Source organism: Cetorhinus maximus, chromosome 13 (genome assembly GCF_964194155.1).
Source record: "Cetorhinus maximus chromosome 13, sCetMax3.hap1.1, whole genome shotgun sequence".
Lineage (NCBI taxonomy): Eukaryota > Metazoa > Chordata > Chondrichthyes > Lamniformes > Cetorhinidae > Cetorhinus > Cetorhinus maximus.
This window is the reverse complement of record NC_135891.1, coordinates 10,482,781-10,506,133: the sequence shown is the minus strand read 5'-3', so window position 1 is coordinate 10,506,133 and position 23,353 is coordinate 10,482,781. Positions and strand designations below refer to the sequence as shown.

General features: G+C 46.1%; 1 protein-coding gene across 2 annotated transcripts in view; it reads right to left on the bottom strand.

The window, feature by feature from the left end:
- Positions 1-23,353, bottom strand: part of LOC144688410 (protein CBFA2T1-like) — a 144,008-nt gene that overhangs the window by 86,375 nt on the left and 34,280 nt on the right. The window contains exon 1 of one of the 2 annotated variants that reach the window (XM_078554907.1): positions 13,021-13,283. The exons of the other annotated variant lie outside the window; for it this stretch is intronic. The gene's annotated coding sequence lies outside the window, so the exon portion shown is untranslated. Of the gene's footprint in view, positions 1-13,020; positions 13,284-23,353 lie in introns of those variants that run through there. 2 annotated transcript variants of the gene reach the window in all.

The following is a 23,353-nucleotide window of genomic DNA, read 5'->3' as shown; positions in this document are numbered from 1 at the left end:
GGTGGAGTGATTAAAATTGGGGATGCCCAAGAGGCCAGAATTAGAGGAGCACAGATATCTTGGAGGGGTTGTGCAGCTGGAGTAGATTATAGAGATAGGGAAGGGGTGAGGCGTTGGAGGGAATTGAAAACAAGGGGTGAGAATTTTAAAATTAAGATGTTGCTTGACTGGGAGCCAAAGTAGGTCAGTGATTGGGGAACAGAACTTGCTGCGAGTTAAGCCAGGGACAGCAGTGTTTTGAATGACCTCCAGTTTACGGACGGTAATTCGAGAGGTGATAACGTCACGAATGAGGGGTTCTGTAGCAGATGAGCTGAGATGGGGCGAAGTTAGACAATGTTACAGAGGTGGAAATAGGCGGTCTTAATGAGGTCACGGAAGCTCATCTCGGGGTCAAGGGTGACGCCATGAATGGAATGTTTAAATTGAGACTCTTCTGGTGGATAGAAATCAGGAAGGAAGTGTTGGTTGATGTTCTTCTTTCTGGGAGGCCGGGGCCCACGATTACATCTTTACTGCTTTCCCAACTGAGATGTGCTAACAGAGCACAGATCGTTGAGGGCACTCAGAAGCTTTTCTGAGTATAGGACTCAGACAAACAAAACCAATGGATTATGTGCTGACATCTCACTCAAGGGACTTAAGCACAAAAACTAGGCTGATGCTCCAGTGCAGTGCCAAAGGAATACTGCACTCTCGGAGAGGCTGTCTTTCAGGTGTTATTTTGAGACCCTCCTTGCCCTCTCAGGTGGGGGTAAAAGATCCCATTACACTGTTTCAGAGTAAAACTGGAGGGGTCTTCATGGTATCTTGGCCAATATTTATCTCTCAACAAATATCATTAAAGTGGATTATCCCATCGTCATCACATTGCTGTTTGTGGGAGCTTGCTGTGTAAAAACTGGTTGCCTCGATTCCTACATTACAACAGTGACTGTGCTTGAAAAGTACTTCATTGGCTGTAAAGTGCTTTCCGACTTCCTGAGATTGTGAAAAGTGCTGTTTAAATGCAGGTTCCTTCTTTGGTGTTAGGGGTCACAAAACCTCAATAAATTTTCTCTCACTAATTCAGTGAAATGTAGCCTAAAGTAGCTTCCCTATACTGCGTATCACATCCCCCCACCCTTCCCAACAAACTCCACCTCCCCATTGGGGTCAGCTAACCCAGCCCTGACTAGTAAGCTAATCTTTAACCTGCCAGCACCATTGTTTACGATACCAGCCATGGCTCAGTGGATAGCACTCTCACCTTTGAGTCACAGGTTCAAGTCCCCACTCCAGCTCTTAAGCACTAAAGTCAATCTCCCACTCCAGTGCAGTACTGAGGGAGCACTGCATGGTCGGAGGTGCCATGCTTCAGACGCGATGTTAAACCGAAGCCCCATTTACCTGCTTGGGGGGGGGATGTTATCAGATCCCTTGGTACTATTTCAAAAAAGGAGGGCAGGTCATCCTCGGTGTCCCGGGCAATATTTATCCCTCAATCACCATCAGAAGAACCGGTTATCTGGTTATTATCACATTGCTGTTTGTGGGAGCTTGCTGTGCACAAGGTTGGTGCTGCATTTCCTACCTTACAACAGTGACTACACTTCAAAAAAAAACTCAATTGGTTGTAAAGCACTTTTGAGGTGGCCGGTGGTCATGTAGAGCGCGATAGAAACACAGGGCTTTATTACGTCCACTATTGGAGGCGGGTGGAGGTAATGTTTCGCTCCTGTTTGTCTCTCAAACACTTGGTACGCAGGCAGGGTTTGGCCCAAGGAAGATCCGATCAGTTTGCGGTGAAGATGTAGATCCAGATTCGGATCCTGGGGCAGGATTTTCCGGTCGTTGGGAGCGCCCGGAAGCGGCTGAGAAACGGCACCCGCCACCCGCAAATCGCTCCCCCCCTCCGACTGCGATTTCACGCTGACTGGCCAGTTAGCAGCTAGCCAGTGTGGAGGGCGCGCTGGGACCCTCAGCGCTGCCCCGGGGGTGGGGTCAGGAGGAGCGCGAGCTCAAAAGTCTACACATGCGTGGGGGAGAGCGCACTGAAAGCTCCCTGATCTTTAAAATCTGAAAATAAGGTGCCGACATGGGACTCACTCACAATCACATCAGCAGAGTAAAAATTCTGCCCAAAGGTTTGCGCTTTATTTTTTATTTCATTGTGGAAACCTCATCCTGCCCGCGGATGAGGTTTGCTAAAATATCAAAAGGTCGCCTGGCTGATTCGCCCGAAAAATAGGTTTACGTTAATTGATTAATAGGCCTCTTAATTGTCGGCGGGCGTGCTGCCGACTCTCGCGCGCGCCCGCCGACCGAAATATCGCACGAGTGCGCGATGACGTTGGGATGCTCGCCCGACACCATCGTGCGCTATTTTACACCCAATCGGGCCAGGCATGTGCCCACCCTCGGGACGTAAAATCCTGCCGCTGGAAATTTTTTTAGAGGGCGTTGTTAACTTTGGGAGATGGGGCAAAATGACATTTAATTTTAAGATTTTGTGGAACTATATTGGATTTAGAACGTTGTTGGTTGTTTTAAAACGTTGGGGATTGGCTCAGCTGCTGTGGTGCAATTTGTCACAGCTGTCAAAATGTGAGCAGAGTTTTCAGAGCAGCTTGTTGGATGTAGATTAAACCTGAAGCCTCCTCATTGAGATGAAAATAAAAAGATTTATTTTTTCAGCTTTCTCGTTACAGAGCATCAACCAGGCAGGGAAAAGCCTCAAGGAAGAGCTGCATAATGGTAATAACATTGAGCTAGCACAGCATGGTGGAGGTCTGCGCACTACTAGGTGCCCTCTTCACTTGTTTTCTTTCTGTTACTCATAGCAAAAGCAACAGGTATGAGCTGGTTGTTGGCCAAGGTTTTGTTGTATAGAGCTCTTGTCGGACCCCATCAGAGAATGTTGCATTTCGTTTTAGGAAACGCACCTCAGAAAGGATGTATTGGCCTAGGAGTAGGAACAGCACAGATTCACCAGAACGATAGTGGGTCTCAAAGGACTGAATTACCTGGGCAGGTTGCACGAACTTGGCTTGTACTCCCTTGAGTATGGAAGACTGAGGGCTGAGCTAATTTAAGGGTTTAAAATGATAAAGGGATTTGATTGAGTAAATACAGGGTAAGTATTTCCTCTTAATACAGGAAACCCAGTATAGGAAGTCACGGTTTTAAAATTAGAACTAGGGCATTTTGCAGTGTAATCCAAAGGGTGGCAAAAATTGGGAACTCTCTCCAAAAAAACATTGCGGACGCTGTGTCAATTTAAATTTTCAAGACTGAGATAAATTCTTCTTCAGTAAAGCTAATCAGAGAACATGGAACAAAAGCGAATAACAGGAGTTGAGGCACAAATCATTCATGATCTGACTGAATGGAAGAACAGGCTTGAGGGGCGAAATGGCCTTCTACTCTTATCATCTTAAATGCAGCCATCTCACCAGTGATCCTACAAAGTGTCGTTAGAATGAGGAACCCACTATCACAGGTAGTAGTTGAGGCGAATAGCACAGATGACTTTAAGGGGGAAGCTAGATAAACATACGGTGGAGGGAGGGAGGGATGGAAGGATATGCCAGTAGGATTAGATGAAGGGAGTGGGAGGAGGCTCGTGTGGAGCATAAGCTCGCAGACCTTTAGGAACCATTTCGGCTGAATGACCCGTTTCTATGCTGTACGTCCTGTGTAACTGCAACACAACACCAGCAATCAGACAATCTGTTGGGTTCGTTTTCTTGTCCTTTTTTCCCTTCACTCAATGCTGTCCTTCACCCAAGAATACTCTGACCGATGGAGCACTCAGGACTCAGACATCGTATTCTCCCAAAGTCGGAGAGGTACTGAATAAGCAGAGAGTGTCCCACAGTTAGACCGTGGTGGGGAGCGAACTACTTACAAAGAATGGTTATTATAAATTTGCTTGAGCCCAGATATAACAGCTTCTGATTTGTTTTAAACAACAAAGAGAAAATATTGAAATATTATGGAAAGTAAACACTGCAGCTGTACAGGGCCTTGCTGAGACCACACCTGGAGTAGTGTGTGCAGTTTTGGTCTCCTTACCTAAGAAAGGATATACTTGCCATAGAGGGACTGCAATGAAGGTTCACTAGATTGATTTCTAGGATGGCAGGATTGTCGTAAGAGGAGAGATTGGGCTGACTAGGCCTGTGTTCACTGGAGTTTAGAAGAATGAGAGGGGATTTCATTGAAACGTATAAAATTCTGATAGGGCTGGACAGACTGGATGCAGGGAGGATGTTTCCTCTGGCTGGGGGTGGGCTAGAACAAGGGGTCACAGTCTCAGGATATGGGGTAGACCATTTTGGACTGAGATGAAGAGAAACTTCTTCACTCAGAGGGTGGTGAACCTGTGGAATTCTTTACCACAGAAGGTTGTGGAGGCCAAGTCACTGAATATATTTAAGATGGAAATAGATAGATTCCTGGACTCTAAAGGCATCAATGGGTATGGGGGAGAGAGCGGGAGTACGGCGTTGGGATAGAGGATCAGCCATGATCATACTGAATGGCGGAGCAGGCTCAAAGGGCCGAATGACCTACTCCTGCTCCTAGTTTCTATGAAAAGAGATAAAGTAAAATGGCTTCAACTGGGAAAAGTAAATGTGTTTTATTAAAAGTACACTTGCGATTCGAGCATCCTGCCCAGTGATTTTGCAATCATGGCTGGCATGTTCTCTGCTGGACAATCAAACTCCAGAAAAATATTTCATGTCTTCCATTAAACCTGCTTAATTCCCCAACACGACAGGGCAATAGAAGGCAAAATGCAACTAGGAGGGAGCTTCCTTGCATTCTTTCATCTATCACTCACAGCGGAGTACTTTTACTCCTGCATCTGGCGGTCAGGCCTATCATTAGTCTTTTCCAAAGTGACGTACTGGACAGATACGGGCTTGGACTTGGAAAGAAAGACTTGCCTTTTTAGAGCAATCCCAGCTCACAGTAAATCAATCATTTCTGATTATTCCAATTATTTAGGCAAATCAGAGAATTCTACAGCACAGAAGGATGCCATTCAGCCCATCATGCCTGTGGGTTTTTTTTGAAAGAATTATTCAATTAGTTCCACTCCCTTGCCCTTTCACCATAGCCCTACAAATTTACCCTTTTAAAATATTCCAAATATTCCCCATTGATCTTTTTGTCAATTATCTTAAATCTTTGTCCTTCCGCCAATTGAAACAGTTTCTCCTACTCTATCAGAATACCTCATAATTTTGAACTCTTCCATCTTTGCTACAAGAATGATCCCAGCTCCGCCAGGCTCCCTACCTGACAAATGCATCAGCCAATTTGCGCACAGCAAGGTCCCACAAAAAAACAATGGTGGGAATGGCCAGGTGATCTGTTTTAATGCTGTTGATTGGGGAATATATATATTGGGCAGGACACCAGGAGCGATCATAAAGTAGTGCCACAAGATCTTTTACATCCACCTGAGGGACCAGATGAGGGCTCGGTTTAACAATTTAACACACTCTTGGTATTGCACTGGAGTGCCAGCCTAGACTTTTGTGCTCAAGTCTCTGGAGTGGGCCTTTTGACTCAGGAGTTAAGAGTGCTACACACAGAGCTAAAGCTGACATTGGAAAAGGAAAGCCAGCCAGAAACTTCCGATTCCCCTCATTATCCCTACTGGAACAGAGACAGCTCGAATACCTTTCATAACCCTACACAGCGAGGTACACGGAACAAGATGCTGAGGAAGGCCAAGGTGGACGGACAATGTCAAGAGCGATTTGTCACAGAAAGGGTTTGGATGGCTGCAGTGGCCGAGCCTAGTTTAGAATGACAGTGGAGTGAATTCATTCGACCCCATCATCACCGCTGAGCTGACAGACAGCAATTTAGTAGCAGGAACTCTACTGGAACCTGAAGTGGAATACGTTTTTTTAAAAACTCGTTCATGGGGGTGTGAGCTTTGCTGGCAAGGCCACCGTTTCTTGCCCGTCCCTAATTACCTTGTTGAACCGCTGCAGTCCATGTGGTGCTTTAAACACTCACAGCGCTTTCAGGAAGGGAGTTCCAAGAGTTTGACCCAGCAACAGTGAGTCAGCATAGTGTGCCATTTAGGGAGGTTTAGGGAGAGAATTCCAGAGCTCGGGGCCTAGGCAACTGAAGATATGGCTGACAGTGGCGGAGCAATAAAGCTCAAGATGCACAAAAGGCCAGAATTCGAGGAGAGCAGATATCTCAGAGGGGTTGTGGGGCTGGAGGAGATTACAGAGGCAGAGAGGGACAAGGCCATGGAGGGATATGAAAACAACGGTGAGAATTTTGAGATCAAGGTGCTGCTGGACTGGGAGCCGATGTCGGTCAGTGAGCACAGGGGAGATGAGGGAACGGGAATTGGTGCCATTTAGAAAACAGCAGCAGAGCTTTGGGTGACCTTAAGTTTACAGAAGGAGGATAGTAGAGTGTTCGAGGCTGGCCAGGAGTCCGTTGTAATAGTCAACTCTCAAGGTAACAAAGACATGAGTGAGAATTTCGGCAGCAGGTGAGCAGAGGGAGGGGCAGAGTTGGAGGTGGAAACAGGCGGTCTTAGCGATGGCACTGATACGTGTCACCTCTGTGTCACGGGTTGTGAACAGTCCAGTTCAGCCTCAAACTGGTGTCAGGGTGAGGAATGGAAAGGGGAGGCCCAGCAGCGTCTTGGTCACTTTAATTGGTTTTTCAAACTGATTTCATAGCAGCTTGAGAATTTAAATATTTCATCCATCATGGGTGGGACTTGAACTCATGCACGGGACATCATTAGTCCAGATTGCTAATCCAGTTACATTGCCACTTCACCCAAGCACCAAATTGACAGGGAAAGGAAGAAAACAAACTTTAGTTAACTATGTAAACTATGTGTATTGCCTTCTTTTGACACGGGAGCTGTGTTGGCACATTATTCCGTTTCATTTGTTGGAATTTAGAGATGCCTTTATTTATCTGAATTCCTGTAAGATCTCAGCCTACTAACAGGGCAAAGGACAGAATGCTTTCTATCAATAAATCATCAGAAAAATAATCATATTTGGTTTTTAAATATTCATGGATGTTCTACGAAGATCATGATACATACAGCAACTCGCATTTAGATAATCACCATTAAGATTTTTTCTTAAAACGTCCCAAGGCTTCACAGATAGTCATAAGGCAAATGGGCACCAAGTCAGGAAGAGCTTCGGAGAAGTAACTAAAACCCTGATCAAAGAAAGAAGCTTTAAAAAGGAAGAGAGAGAGGGAGCGCGAGACAGAGAGAGGGAGCGCGAGACAGAGAGAGGGAGCGCGAGACTGAGAGAGGGAGCGCGAGACTGAGAGAGGGAGCGCGAGACTGAGAGAGGGAGCGCGAGACAGAGAGAGGGAGACAGAGAGAGGGAGACAGAGAGAGGGAGACAGAGAGAGGGAGAAGGAGACTGACAGAGAGCGAGACAGAGAGAGAGCGAGACAGAGAGAGAAGGAGACAGAGAGAGAAGGAGACAGAGAGAGGAGACAGAGAGCGAGAGGGAGACAGAGAGAGTGAGGGAGGGAGACAGAGAGAGAGAGGGAGACAGAGAGAGAGAGGGAGAGAGGAAGACAGAGAGAGAGAGAGGGAGACAGCGAGAGAGAGGGAGAGAGGGAGACAGCGAGAGAGAGGGAGGAAGACAGAGAGAGAGAGGGAGGAAGACAGAGAGAGAGAGAGGAAGACAGAGAGAGAGAGAGAGAGAGAGGGAGACAGCGAGAGAGGGAGACAGAGAGAGAGAGAGGAAGACAGAGAGAGAGAGAGAGAGAGGAAGACAGAGGGAGAGAGAGGAAGACAGAGGGAGAGAGAGGGAGACAGAGGGAGAGAGGGAGAGAGGGAGACAGAGAGGGAGAGGGAGACAAAGAGGGAGACAGAGTGAGAGAGGGAGAGAGAAAGACAGAGAGAGAAAGACAGAGAGAGAGGGAGACAGAGAGAGGGAGACAGAGAGGGAGAGGGAGACAGAGAGGGAGAGGGAGACAGAGAGGGAGAGGGAGACAGAGAGGGACAGAGAGAGAGAGGGACAGAGAGAAAGACAGAGAGAGAGAGAGAGAGAGAGAGACAGAGAGAGAGAGAGAGAGAGACAGAGAGAGAGAAAGACAGAGAGAGTGAGAGAGAGAGACAGAGAGAGAGAGAGACAGACAGACAGAGAGAGGGACAGAGAGAAAGACAGAGAGAGAGAGAGAGAAAGACAGAGAGAGTGAGAGAGAGAGACAGAGAGAGAGAGAGAGACAGACAGAGAGAGAGACAGAGAGGTTCAAGGAAGGAGTTCCAGTGGGCAGCAACCAGGTATCTGGAAGCTTTACCGTGGGGGGGGGGAGGGGAATGATGTTGCACAAAGGGTCAAATGTCAGTGGGATGAGGTTGACGGGAGGGAGGCTAGAGGAGAATGCAGACACTGGTTAGGGAGTGGCCATGGTGGGTATGGGGGTGCTGTGAGGGGGTATTAAAGATAAGAATTTTAAATTTAACAGTCGAATTACAAGGCGCCAATCAGTGAGAACAGAGTTAACGGGCGAGAGGGAGGGGGCATGGTATGTGTGATGGACTTTAGGACAAGCGGGAGTTTCTGGAGGAGGGAGGATGAAGGGGCCAGCAAAGAGAGGGCTAGAATGGGTAAATCTACCTGTGGTGAAGGGTCTGTCAGTAACATAGGAGTAGAAACGGACAATGTTACAGAGGTGGAAGTGAGAGAGAAGTTTAAAAATGCAATGGATAACAAAATAATAGTTATTGCAATGGAAACTTTCTGAGATCAATAACATTTCACAAGATGCTTTCATAGTCTCGTCCAGGTTTCAGGAGAATGGCGTAAAGACCTTGTAGAATTAGATCCGTACCAAATGTTGACCTGTTTCCACATCTAAAACCAAACGGATTCCAGGCAGGTGTGAGTGGCACATTACCTCTCACATATGCTCAAAGTGACAACATTGGCAATGCTGAGGAATCTGTGCCATGCTATCAGGCAATAGGGTCGCCGAGTTCATCGTACCTAGGTCCCCACAGTCTCGGCATTTACCAAAGCAGGTCCATTCACCAGTGATTGTGCCGCCAACCAAATGGCACGCTTGGGAGCCGACCCGCACCAACATAAAGTCGGCAGAAGACAATGGCCCCAGGGATCCACTGGTGCCAAATTTGCCACCCCGGAGCTGGCTGTAAAAGGCAAGGGTCACCTCATCTGACAGTTCAGAAATGCAATTCAACAACAAGCTGCATTTGTATAGCACCTTTACTGCCGTAAAACATCCCAAGGGACTTCATAGGAGCGATTACTGAACAAAAATAACACCAAGTCACATAAGGGAGTATTATGTCAGGTGGCTAAAAGCATGTGGGTTTTAAGGAGTGTCCTGAAGGGGCAAAGAATAGAGAGATGTAGGGAGGGAGTTCCAAAGCTTAAGACCTAGGCAACTGAAGACACAGCCACCAATGATGGCCAATATTTATCCCACAGTTAACACCATGAAAAGTGATTATTTCTTCACTATCACATTACTGCAAATTGGCTGCTGTGTTTTCTACATTACAACAGTGATTTCACTCCAAAAGTGCTCCATTGGCTGTAAAGTACTTTTGGGTGCTCTGTAATCATGAATGGTGCCATATAAATACAAGTCTTTCTTTCTTTTAATAGTCAGCGGAAGCAGCACAGTCTGAGTAACTATAAAATGGACACCGCAAACGGACTTCAATGGAAATAAAACTAGGAGAGTTGGCAAACAGACTCCCTATTCATTATCACCCATATTACACTATTGCCCAAAGTCAAGAACTACCACATTGGGAGGAAAGGGTAACTTGGTTTATGTCTGTTGTGAAAATAGAAAGCTGGTACCACGGAAAATGCCCATGAAGCAGTCAGATCACAGAATCAGAATCACACAGTGCAGAAGAGGCCCTTCAGCCCATCGAGTCTGCACCGACACGTGAGAAACACTCGTTGAAAACACAGATCGTTGAAAAAAAAAACTAACATCCTTTAGGGATGCCATTATATGACTCTAGTCCCACACCAAGGTCGTCGACACTTAACTGCCCTCTGAAGTGGCAATTGCTGTGAGGTAGCCCAAAACTAGGGGCCATCAATAAGTCCAGTTGCAAAATTCAGAAGGTACTTTTTAGTTTATTTTGAGAGTGGTTAAAGTGTGGAGCTCGCCACCAGAGTGGGTAGTTGATGTTAGCAGTATATAGCTGCCTTCAAAGGGGGAACTATATAAGCACATGAAGGAGAGTGGGATAGAAAGCTAACCTGGTAGGGGTTAAAAGAAGAAAAAGTGGGAGGAGACTCATGTGGTCCAGCACGGACCAGTTGGGTTGAATGGCCTGTTCCTGTGCTGTAAATTCAGTGTATCTCCATGCACCAGTGTTACAGGAAGGGCAGCCCTCCTCTCAGGGTAAGCATTGGATAGGCAATGAATGCCGGTCTTGCCAGTGATGCCCACATCCTGAGAATGAATTAAACAAAAACTCTGGAGTTTATTGCACAAATGGAGATTATTCTATCTTGCTAGTCATGAAGATTATAGTCATACAGGAAAGGGTGCACTTAATTCATGCTGACTCATTTAATTAGAAGGTTGTTAAGACTTGCATGGTCATGTAAGGCTCCAAGACGTCTGATGAAGTTTAAGGATGGGTTTGGACTGAAGGTAGCGGACAAGGGGTTATGGTAATGGTAACAAAGGACCATTTAAACAGGTATTGCTTCACTGATCAGTTCTACTTGATGTTCCTTGCAACACTGGAGTGCTAGTCTTCCTGCCGCTCTCCTCCAAGGCATCCTCACCAGCAATGTCCACATGGGTTGAAAATTGTACATGCTATAACTACAGTGAGACACATGACATGCAGTATATTGGAGAGCCCGTCCTGACTTAAACAAGGCAACATGCAAATGACCCTTTAAGTCCCCATTGGTCCTCTCAATGCCAACTCTGTTGGGGAACTTGCCCCATTGTAACACTTTTCTGCTGCCCTCTGAGAGGCATGGTAGCCCTGGCACCAAGCCTCATCATCCACTTGTCAGCTCTTTCTTGAAGGGCTGAATTATGAAGAATGGGAGAATCATGGCAATGGCCAACAAATCTGGCGTTGGCTTTGGAGGACTATTTTCCCGTTGTCACACGCACATTAGGGAAGATTTTCCTTGATTCATTCAAGAAGTTGAAGGCAAGAGCTTGCAAAGCAGCGTGACAATGACCTATTGTCCTCTGCCCATTGGGAATGCCTCACAACATCAGAAAACCTTTTGGCCATAACTCACTGCTGCATTGTTGTAATAAAAACTCCAGCTCAATAGTAAAAAGCATGTCGGCTGCCTGACAAGTACATGGCTGGACAGTACCCTGACTGCTACTCCAGAGAGTTGCGTATGAAGAAAATCCAGGGTGACATTCCAATGCAGTACTGAGGCAGTCCTGCACTATCGGAGGTGCTGTCTTTCAAATAAGACCCTCAAACAGCATCAATAAAATCAGATTAACTGAGCAGTATCGCATTGCTGTTTGTGGGAGCTTGCTGTGCACAAAAAGGATTCGCATTTCCTATATAATAGTCACTACACTTCAAAAAGTACTTAATTGTAAAGTGCTTTGGTGCTTCCTGAGGTCATGAAAGCTGCTTTGTGGTTGTTACATGAAGGATTCTCCCTTTTGCCCACTGCACATCCCAACCCAGAATCAACAGCCTTGGAATGCACCGAAGCCAAGGCTTTCGAAATAGGTCTTTGGGTTAAGATTGGGTTCTAGGTGAGGAGATGAGGAGAAATTTTTCCATTCCAAAAGTTGTCAGGATCTCAAATGCTGTACTTGTAAAGCTAGTGGAAGACAACATGGTAAATAGTCTTAAAAAGGGGGTTGGACAGGCATTGACGATGGGGAACTTCAGGGTTACGGACGAAAAGCGTGGATCTGAGGCCAAACACGACTACTCCTTCAAAAAGCCAGCAAAGGCACAATGGAGTGAATGGCCTCTTTCACTGCTGTAAGTTGCTAATGAAGCTAGTTACAGTTGGGTGTCTACATAGCACAGCGAGTTCCAGAAGCCAGCACCCATCCCAAAGTGAAAGGGGAGTGGAGTGCGGTGCTGCAAGAGGATCTCAGGGCAGGAGCAGGAAAATTAAGCAGCAGGGAAAAAAAAAAATCACTTTAAGCCCACCGCCTCAGAGTGCTCCCCAACACGATCAGTATCAGTGACTGACCTGTAGCTGCCCCTAATGTCACACAGCTCAAAATGTGTTCTCTGAACAAGGCCCAACTTTGGAAGGGGGGTCTCATAGCAATTCAAGTGGACGCTTAACACCGCCCCCCTCACTGACATGTCAATGTCAGATCAGCAACAATTTAAAAAGAAATTCAAATCCGTGAGTTGCAATGCATTCCACGCGCTAGAACATCGCTCTATGGGCAGAGCGACCATCCAACACACTTATGATTCCTCATAGCCCCCGATAATCTCTTATTGTCGACAGAGGCAAAAGATGCGCAGCCCAGTTCTATAAGAAGAGAAACTGTTTGGCTATCCGAAAAGCTGCGGAGATAGTGGGAGTTGACGGAGGGGTGGGGGGGGTGGGTTTATACATGCAGAAGGCAGCTCCATCCACCACGCACGGTTCTGCACAATCACCTGGAGTTCAGCTCCTTCAGGCAGGGAGCTGCAGAAAAAAATCAAATCCTCACTAGGATTAAGCTTTCTTCTCCCCCTCCCCCTTTGCATCTACCAAGTGATTAGAATACAGAGAGATTTAATTAGCATCCACAATACAGAACTACACACATACACACACACACAAAAAAAAACAGCCTAGCAACAATGAATAATTTTGAGTACTTTTCCTGCCAACCCTCCCCTCCACCTTACACACAAATTTGAGGCAACTCCTTCAAATTTGCACCACTATTATTTACGAGCACTGGTAGATTGATGCAATTTTTCTTGTGTATAAAATTATTTCTAAATAGCCATAAGGTAGTGCAGGTTCCCACAGGAAGCCTGCAGAGTTGAAGGCTTACCTTTTCCCAGTCGGTTCCCCAAAGGCAGAATTAGCTGCCTTAAAATGTCAAGATATTCCCCCTGAATATCTAGAGGTCTACAGGAGAGAGATAGTCTTGCTCCTCATTGCCTGCTTTCATTCCTCACTGCGGTCTTGTTACCAGCTTCTCTCCTTTCTCCCTTACATATGCTGAGCATGTGTTCAGACTCACATCTGTGAGTCATTGAGAAGCAAACAGCAGCCTTTTTTAAAAAAAAAAATTCCTCTTTTCTTTTCCCCCTCCTCCTTCCCTGTAAATATTAGGAAGCTTGGACCATGCAGTGCAGATGGAGCCCAGATGGATCCTGCGTGTAGTCGGAGTGACCAGTTTCATATGCTCCAGTCTGCCTCGTCACAAATACATATCATTCCAAGCCCTCGTTGATAAGTGATGTCACTAAACACATGCCCCCTTCCATAATACCTCGGCCAATCAGCCCTGGAGTCTAGACGTTGATCCCTTTAACATATTAACCTCATTTGCAGACAGCATCTTTCTTCTGGCTGCTTGTGAAACTGGCTCAGCAACAAAAAAAAATGAATGAACTGCTCAAGTACTTTCTATTCTCTCTTGATCATTAGAGTTTCATGTGAAAAGCTACAATCGACCCAGTCCAGCCGACTGTTTTAAGAGAGGGCTCTTGGTTTTTGTAAGTATTTAGGCTTTGCAGATTTTCACTCTTCCTTTAAATTATTAGTAATGATTCACAGACACTCCTGTTGGACAAGCAACTAAATGCACCCTGTGTTTATGAGTAGTGAGCCTGAAAGACTAAGGCAGACCCAGGCTATATCCTGGTCTGCACTGAGTCAGTGATCTCAGCCAGGGTGGTGAGGCAGGTACCACGCTTGACCTCGATAAACCCCCTGGACAACGACAGGAAGGGGCATGGGAAACCAAAATAAACTGGTCAAGCTTTCTGCACCCCTTCACAGCTTTGAAATTGGATCCACTGAAGGACCTGTTTCATACGCCCCTGCCTACAGCCCAGAGACAGGCCATTCAGCCTAACCAGCCCACACTGTTGTTCATACTCGAGCTGCCTCCTCCCTTTCCTCATCCAACTCTATCAGCATGACCTTTTATTCCCTTCTCCCTCATGTGTTTGGTTCAGTTGGTATCACTCTTGCCTCTGAATTGCAAGGGTCTGGGTTTGAGTCTCACTATGAAGGCGGGATTTTCTGCACCCGCCCACCGCCAGGATCTTCCGGTCCCGCCGCAGGTCAATGGGCTTCTGGCTGGGGAGGGGGGGGGAGGGGGCTGCCTCACCCACGGCGGGTCCCACCCGCAATGGGGCCGGAAAACCCCAGCCTGTGACTTGAGCACAAAAAACTAGGTTGAGACTCCATGCAGTGCTGAGGGAGCATTCAACTAATGTGCTATGCAATGGACGCAACCATGGAGCTACCTAGTGTCCTGGCCGATATTCATCCCTCAGTCAACATCACAAAGACAGATCATCTGCTCATTGTCATGTTTCTGTTTGTGGGAGTTTACAGTATGAAGATTGGATGCTGCGTTTTCTACATTACAATGGTGACTATACTCCAGAAATATTTCATTAGCTGTAAAGTGCCTTGCAACATCTGGTAGTTGTGAAAAGCACTATATAAATGCATGTCTTTTTTTCTAGCCTCCCCTTCAATCCATCTATGCCACTTGCTTCACCTGCTCCCGGTGGTTGTGAGTTCCACATTTTCACCATTCTCTGGGTAAAGAAGTTTCTTCTGAATCCCCTGCTTGATTTCTTGGTGCCTATCTTATTTTATGGACCCCAGTTTTGATGCTCTGATGGACACAATGCATGGCTTAGTCCTGCTCCTGTCTCTTATGTCCTTATGGATGGATGGATGACATGAGGGAATCAGGCTCTCAACTGTTGCAAGCTCAGGAGTGAATAATCTGTCAACAATTCCTTTAGGAATATAAGAAGGTTAGGAACAATAATAGATCATTCAATCCCTTTATCCTGCCCCACCATTCAATTAGTACATAGCTGACCTGCACCTCACCCAGCTATTGCTCTATAACCCTAGAAACCCTTACCTAACAAAAACCTATCAGCCTTGAAAACTCCAACTGTTCCCTCCATATCTACAGTCTTTTGAGGGTAAGAGAGTTCTAGATTTCTACTAGTCCTTGTATGGCTGAAAAAGGAGACATCCTATCATTTCTTTCATTTTGCACTCATCTGGACAGATGCAAGAATGCCAGATTTCAAAGGGCATTCTAGCATCTGTACTGATGAGTGCAAGGCAAAAAGCTTCCACCGCATGTCTCTTTTTTCAGCAACACTCAGGTTCTGTACAATCAAGCGACCATTAGCCTCTGTGTGAACTGCTTCACTCCAGGGTTGCCAACTCTCCCAGGGTTGGTCTGGAGTCTCCAGGAATTGAAGATCAATCTTCAAGACACTGTTCTGTGCAGCCATGGAGAAAAATCACAGGGACATCAAAAAATGCTCCAGGCAATTCGGCCCAGGCCGCGAAACCATGCCTCAGCATCAGGCAGTGGGCGGAAGAGGCAGCCAATGGCTCGGAGCACTGCTGCACAGCCACAGCTCCTGCATGGCAAGGTGACGGGACATTGAGATGTGCCTGTGAAATATCACACTGCTGAGTTACTTAGCGAGCAGCTTGCACTGTCTTCACTGCTTAATTTTACACATGAAAATCAGACCTTTGGGGGAGTTACAGTGAGCTAGCACAGTGGTTTTTAACCTTTTTTTTTGGTTAAGGAACCCTACGATGCATTGTGAAATTTTGTGGAACCCCAACCTTCTCTCCCTCCTCCCCTCCCACCTTACATACAAAACAAAAATGAAAACAAATTAAAGCACTGTCGAACAAGCGAATGAAAATACTGTTTTTTTTAAAGATTATTTTTCATCAAATGTAAGACCGATGTATTTTTGAAACATTGAAAAGTTCGGCAAAATTTTCCAACGATCTGAAAATTGAGCAGAGCCCTTTAGGAACGCTCGCGGGACCCTTGGTTTCCAGTGAACCCTGGTTGAAAAGCACTGAGCCAGCAGCATAGGTGGAATTGAACAGCAATTCAAACCTGCGCCTTAGAGGGAGAGAAAGGGGGAACACTCTGGGAAGAGGGTCTGTGGTGGGGGGGGAGGCTCCCAGAACAGACCAATTCCAATTCCAGCTTGAGATTCCATGAAGCCCTCTGCCAACACATGTCCGCACTTCAATTCAAAGTCTCCCTGCTCCCTAAGTTGAATTGAGGTGTTCAAAATTACGAGGAATTTTGACAGACAGGAAAAAATTTCTCGTGGGCAGAACGGTCAGTAACCGGAGGGTACAGAGGGTACAGATTTAAAATAGTTAACAAAAGAACCAGGGGGGAGGTGAGGAGAGTTTTTTTTTATATAAACAACTACCTGTTTTGATCTGGAATACTACCTGAAAGGATGATGGAAGCAGGTTCAATAATAACTTACAACAGATTATTAGTTACAAATGAGAAATTAGAACGTTTACAGGGTTGTGTGGGAAAATCGGGGGAGCGGGGCTAATTTAATTGCCCTTTCAAAGAGCTGGCAGAAGCACAAAGGGCTGAATGGCTTCCTTCTGAACTGTAAGCTACGATGTACCACCAGTTAGGCTCCTGCAACAATATTGCCACCTGAGGCAACTCTTTAACATAAACTCAACACTTATGCAGTCTGAGGCAGCAAATTCCTCCTTGAATAGGGCTATTCACTCCCATTATGTACTGGAAGTGCCAGAGCAGCACAGGAACAAAGGAGCAGGAGTAGGCCATTCAGCCCATCGAGCCTGCTTCGCCATTCAATATGATCATGGCTGATCATCCAATTCAATGTCTTTTTCTCATACTCTCCCCATATCCCTTTATGTCATTGGTATTTAGAAATCTGTCAATCTCTACTTTAAACATACTCAATGATTGAGCTTCCACAGTCCTCAGGGGTAGAGAATTCCAAAGATTCACAACCTTCTTAATAGAAAAGTTGCTCCTCATCTCGGTCTTAAGTGGCTTCCCCCTTATTTTTTTTTATTTGTTCATGGGATATGGACATCCCTGGCTAGGCCAGCGTTTATTGCCCATCCCTAACTGCTCTTGTTCACAGGGCATTTAAGACCCACACTGCTGTGGGTCTGGAGTCACATGTAGGCCAGACCAGGAAAGGGCAGCAGATTTCCTTCCCTAAAGGACATTCCTGAACCAGATGGGTTTTTATAACAATTGACAGTGGTTTCATGGTCGTCATCAAACTTTCAATTCCAGATTTTTATTGAATTCACCATCTGCCATGGTAAGATTTGAACCCAGGTCCCCAGAACATTACCCTGGGTCTCTAGAATACCAGTCCAGTGACAATACCACTATGCCACCACCTCCCAATTTTGCAATTGTGCCCCCTGGTTCTAGGCTTCCCAACCTGGGGAAACATCTTACCTGCATCTACCCTGTCTATCCCATTAAGTATTTTGTAGGTTTCAATGAGGTCACCTCTCATTCTTTGAAACTCTAGAGAATTCAAGCCCAGTTTCCCCAATCTCTCTTCGTAGGACAGTCCTGCCATCCTGGGATCAAGTCCAGTGAACCTTCGTTGCACTCCCTCTATGGCAATAATATCCTTCCTAATGCAAGGGGACCAAAACTGCACACAGTAGTCCAGGTGTGATCTAACCAAGGTTCTATACAATTGAAGTAAGACTTTGCTACTCCTGTACTCAAACCCTCTTGTGATATAGACCAACATACCATTAACTTTCCTAATTGCTTGCTGCACCTGCATGTTAGCCTTCAGTGACTTATTGACGAGGACACCCAGGTCCTTTTATACATCTACACTTCCCAATCTCTTACCATTTAAGAAATATTCTGCACATCTGTTCCTCCTACCAAAGTGGATAACTTCACATTTTTCCACATTATATTCCATCTGCCACATTCTTGCCTACTCACTAAGTCTGTCCAAATCCCCTTGAAGCCGCTTTGTATCTTCCTCACAACTCACATTCCCACCTAGCTTTGTATCATCCGCGAACTTGGAAATATTACATTTGGTTCCCACATCCAAATCATTGACATATAGTGCGAACAGCTAACCATAGGTGGTCGACCTTTCACCCCTGAGTATAGACCAACAATGCCTTTATAGCATTGGGAGAGGTGGTGACTGGACTGGCAACGATGTAAAAAGCTCACGTACAATCAAGTCTTCAGGGCAACTGCGCGTCTTGCACACACATTGGTTTCTGCAGTCATGCGATATTTACTGCAATATAAATGAGACAGATTTCTCCCAATGACTATTTTTAACAGAAGAGATTCAGTAGAACTAAAGATTTCACTCTCACTTTAGAGTGAAGGTAGTGGGTTTCAAGCTCCTCTATAGGATGTAAGCAAGTGTCTAGACTGAGACTCCAGGGTGGTACTGAAGGAGTGCTCTACTGTAGGAGGTGCCTCCAGACCTCTCAGCTGCACGTACAAGAGCTAATGGTACAACTTGAAGCAGAGTGGGGGATGTCTCCCTGGTGTCTTGGCCAACATTTATCCCTCAATTATTTCTGAAAAGCGATATTTTGCTGAAGCTTTTTGCCTTCCACTCATCGGGACAAATGCAAGTTTTAAACATTCACAACATTTACAGGAGAAAAGGATGCTGACTGACTAGCAGGTTGACTCTGATTGGCCAAGGCATTGCCATGGAGAAAGCAATGGGGAACTATAGGCTTCCCAAGCTCCCGGGTAATTCAAAAAAGGTACAAGGCTTGAACATAATCCTTCTGTTTGCAGAGAACGCGTCCCTGCGTATGAATCACTTCTAGCAAGTGTAAATGGGCGACATTACGAACTTGATTATCTTAAATTAATTGTTAGTGTAGCTATTAGCACATCCAGAATTGTTCAGCAAGTGCTGCCCAATCGCGGAATCACATCTAACAGTAGACATTTTGTTTTGGGTTTTACAAACGCAGACTGGTTGAGTATGGTCTGTACTCTGCCTATTATGAACAACCAAAGGAACAAGCTGTTCAATATCTCATAAACCAACAATTAAAGCAGATTTGATTGATGATTGTGGGAGCTTGCTGTGCAGGTGAAGCTGGGTTTCCTATGTTATAACACTGATAGCTGCTTCATTGGCTGTAAAACATTGGAATGTTAAGGTTGCCTAAGGTGCTGTATAAATGCAAATCTTTCTTTTGTTTTGATGGAGGTATTAATCCATGAATAGGTTCAACTCTAGTTAAAACAGCATCCAAAGGAATCTGAGATGCTTGCGATATGGTAATAGCGATCATTTACATTTCTATACTGCATCTCACAGATTGAGGCACATCTCAGGGTGGAGATAAACAGGGTGAACAATGAGTGGTAAAAACTGGGTGTGTGCAGCAGCGGGTGAGGGGAGAAAAGAGCCCAAGGGAAAGGAAGAATTTGTGGGCGCCTTTGGTGCTCTCTCAATATTCACAGCACCGTTTGAAAAGACCAGCATTCTTTTCAAAATGCAAACAGAAATTAAACAGCGCCAAGCAGGACCTGCTGCAAATTTTGCCCAGAGACAGAGACAGTCACGCTTTTTCAAACTCCAATCACTTCGACATGGATTGCATTTCATCTCAAAGATTTTCTGTTGCTACCAGTTGCCCTGTACTGCAAGTCCATGACCCGGCGGCTGTGGTACGAAGATCATTCTCTAAGTTTTCGGCCGGCACTCCTGATCCAAGTGCAACGTGTTAGGTCAGCCCATTTATACCTTCATCTGGGCTGCGCTGGGTCAATACATTTATGGGTCACTCATATTTGTTATCGGTTTTAAACAAAAGGGTTGTCTTTTGCTTATCCCCCACCTAAAGAATTTAAAAAGAAATGAATTGATTGTTTATAAAAACGATTAACTATATATGCAGCATGAAACCTCCTCAGCACTAATGTGCGAGAAAATTATCCAACAATTGCATATGACCTGATAGGACATTTTAAGAGCAAAATATTTTATAGAATATACAGCATAGAAACAGACCCCGGCCTCACTGGTCCATACTGATGTTGATGCTCCTTTCCCAACCTCCTTCATCTAACCATAGCAGCATAACCTTCTACTCCTTTCTCCCCCATGTGTTTACTTAGTTTTCTCTTAAATGCGTCAATGCTACTCGCCTCAACCATTCCTGTGGTCGCCAGTTCTGCGTTCTCACCGTTCTCTGGGTCAAGGTGTTTCTCCAGGTTCCCGGTTGGATTTATCGGCCTCCATCTTCTTTTTATGGCCTTCGGTTTTGCCGTCCCCCGACAGGTGGGAACCGCCTCCTCTACATCTACCTTGTGAAGCTCCCTCATTATCTTGAAAGGTTTCAGTGGGTCACCCCCCCCCACCCCCACCCCCACCCCCCAACCCCCCCCGCCACCCCCAGCGTTCTCTTTTCAGGAGTAACGAGCCCCAGCCTGTTCACTCTTTCTTGAGAGGAATAGCCTCTCAGTTCCTTATTTTTATTCACCCTGAGTGCAGCTATGCACAGTTGGTTGTGAATGGAAGGCGGCAGTCCCAACCTCACATGGATGGGGTGGTGCTTTGTTCGAAGCACAGCACAAAACAAGGGATCTTCAGCTCTCCTTTTGTTGGATTTTAAATTCGCCTCCTACAGTCGGGGAGCCCATTAGATTTCATTTAAAACACAAGCAAATGTCTAATTTCAGATATTCCTCGATGCCATGAATTTCCAGTTACCTAGTGTCGGTAAACTATGTGAATCGTGTCACGGCATGATACATGTGTTCACAGCAAGCGTGAGAAAAGGTGTATGATTTCAGTGTTGGAACCACAGGCTGTAGCAGGGGTTGTGGTGTATCAGAGGCTTCTTCCTCTGAGGGTTACGCTACAAGGTTTCTCCATTAGCTAACAACACGTGTTTGTAAGTAGTGATGTACCATTAGGAGCGCTACCTCAAGAGACTGGTTTATCCGATTTGGTGGGACAGCAAAGCTGATGGTATATTAGAATTGGTGAGCTGCCATGCTTCCCACATAACAACTGTGACTACACTTCAAATGTACTTCATTGGCTGTAGGACGCTCCTGTGGTCATGAAGGACGCTATACAAATGCAACTCTTTCTTTTTACGGTGGGGCACAGACAGATGCCGGTGGCATTTTCACATTCCAGGCCCAAGGCCCTTGATTTTCAAATCGGGCTTGGCAACCCAATGCCCAGATAACTCCGGTTACCGACGCCCCACTGCAACTGTGTCGCTCACGTAATGTTATATTTAAATATAGGTGCCCTAATTGGGCCAAAGACAAAAGGCTTGGCAAACCAGTTAGCGGCTCAGGGTGCAATCACGGGATGGGAGCGGCCTGTAGAGCGTGAGCTGCAAAGGCAGACTGCAGCTATGATGGGGCCTGTCGCTGTGCTTGTGTTGGTCAGAAATGTTCATCTGTGAGGCTTGCTCGATAAACCAATAAGAAGGATGAAGCTGCTCCCTCCCTCAGTGCCACAGTTGCTTGTGCAGGGACTGAAGCATGCCAGGGACAAAGCTACGTGTGTTGTTGTGGAAAATGGGGTACATTTTAATAACAACCTACATTGACTGCTGCACTCCGCTTTAATGCAGAACCTTGGGGTGAAGGTGACTTACCTGTACTCCAGTAACTAGGCCCCACCCCCCTCCCCACCCCCTTACAGTTTTTACACCCTTGGGTTTCCTACACCAGCTACCCAAAGCAACATGGATCAGAAAAAAGACTAGACTTGCATTTACGTAGCACCTTTCACAACCACAGGACATCGCAAAGTGCTTTACAGCCAATGAATTACTTTCAAAATGTCGTCACTATTGCAATGTAGAAACGCGTCAGCCATTTTGCGCACAGCAAGCTCTCACAAACAGCAATATAATCATGACCAGGTAATCTGTTCTTGTGATGTTGATTGAGGGATAAATAATTGCAGAGAACTCCCCTGCAATTCTTCAAAATAGTACCTTGGGATATTTTACACCCACCTGAGGGAGCAGATAGAGCCTAAATTTAAGATTTCATCCGAAAGACCACACCTCCAACAGTGCAGCACTTCCTCAGTAACACACTGGGGGAATCAGTGGTGACTTTTAAGTTCGAGGCCTAGAGAGGGACTTGACCCCACAACCTCGTGGTTCAGAAACAAGAGTGCTACGAAATGAGCCGCAGCTGATAGACAACTTGACAATTCTGGTCATCTGGTAACAGACCTCAAACTGAACGTGAGACCTTCCAGGTCTCTATGCCTTAATGCCGCACCAAGCACCACATTCATCTATTGGAGAATCCATCAAAGCCTTTTACTAAAGGAAATTGTAAGTGCAGTGCAGTGCCTTGACTTAGCTGGGCTGTAAGTGGATACTCCTACCCTGGCTATGTGCAATGATATTGGAAACAGCTCAGAGACACCTCCTTAGCATCATCCATCTCCACAGATGCAATCCTCAGGCCATGTCTTTGTTACCTCCACTCGCAACTTACTTCAACGCCCTCCTTGCCAACATCTGTTCTCCGTAACTGTCATCTCATCCAAAATGTAGCTGTCGGTATCCTAAACTGCGTCAGATCCTATTCACCCATTAACCTCCCGTTCACTGACCTACATCAGCATCTCAGTCCTGGCAACGCCCCAATTTCAAAAGTTCTCATCCTTGTTTTCGAAACCTTTCGTGGCCTCAACCTCTCCCTAACTGTGCAACCTCCTCCAGCATCTCTGTGTCCCTCCCGACTCTGGCTTCCGGTACATGGCCATTTCCTTCCTCGCACCACTGACTGCCATACTTTCAGCTGCTTAAGCCCCGAACCCTCCCTAAACCTCTCCACTTGTAAGAAGCTCTTTGACCAAACTTTTGGTCACCTGTCCTTAAATCTCTATTTTTGGCTTGGGGGCAGGATTTTCAGCTCGGGGGTGCGGGCAAGCGTCCCAACGCCACGGCGCACTCTCGCGATATTTCGGTTGGCGGGCGGGCGCGGAGAGTCAGCAGCGCACCCGCCGACAATTAAACTGGTAACGCAGTCGAATTTTTTTGCTGCCCGTCCAGCCTTACAATTGGCGGGCGGGCGAATAGGCCAGGGGGGGCCTTTGCGTTTTTTTTTGCGAAACCTCCTCCACGGGCGGGGTGAGGTTTCCAATTGCGAACAATAAAAATAAATAAAAAGCTTTTAAACTCATTTTTTTAGCCTGACCCTATTCATGTGACAGAGGGGGAGGAGGAGGGGGGCACGTTTCCCTTATTTTTTTCAAATCGTTATTTTTCTTTTCGTTTTTAAATCCTTCGACTCCCTGAGGTGACTCCCTGCCTTCAGGGGGCTT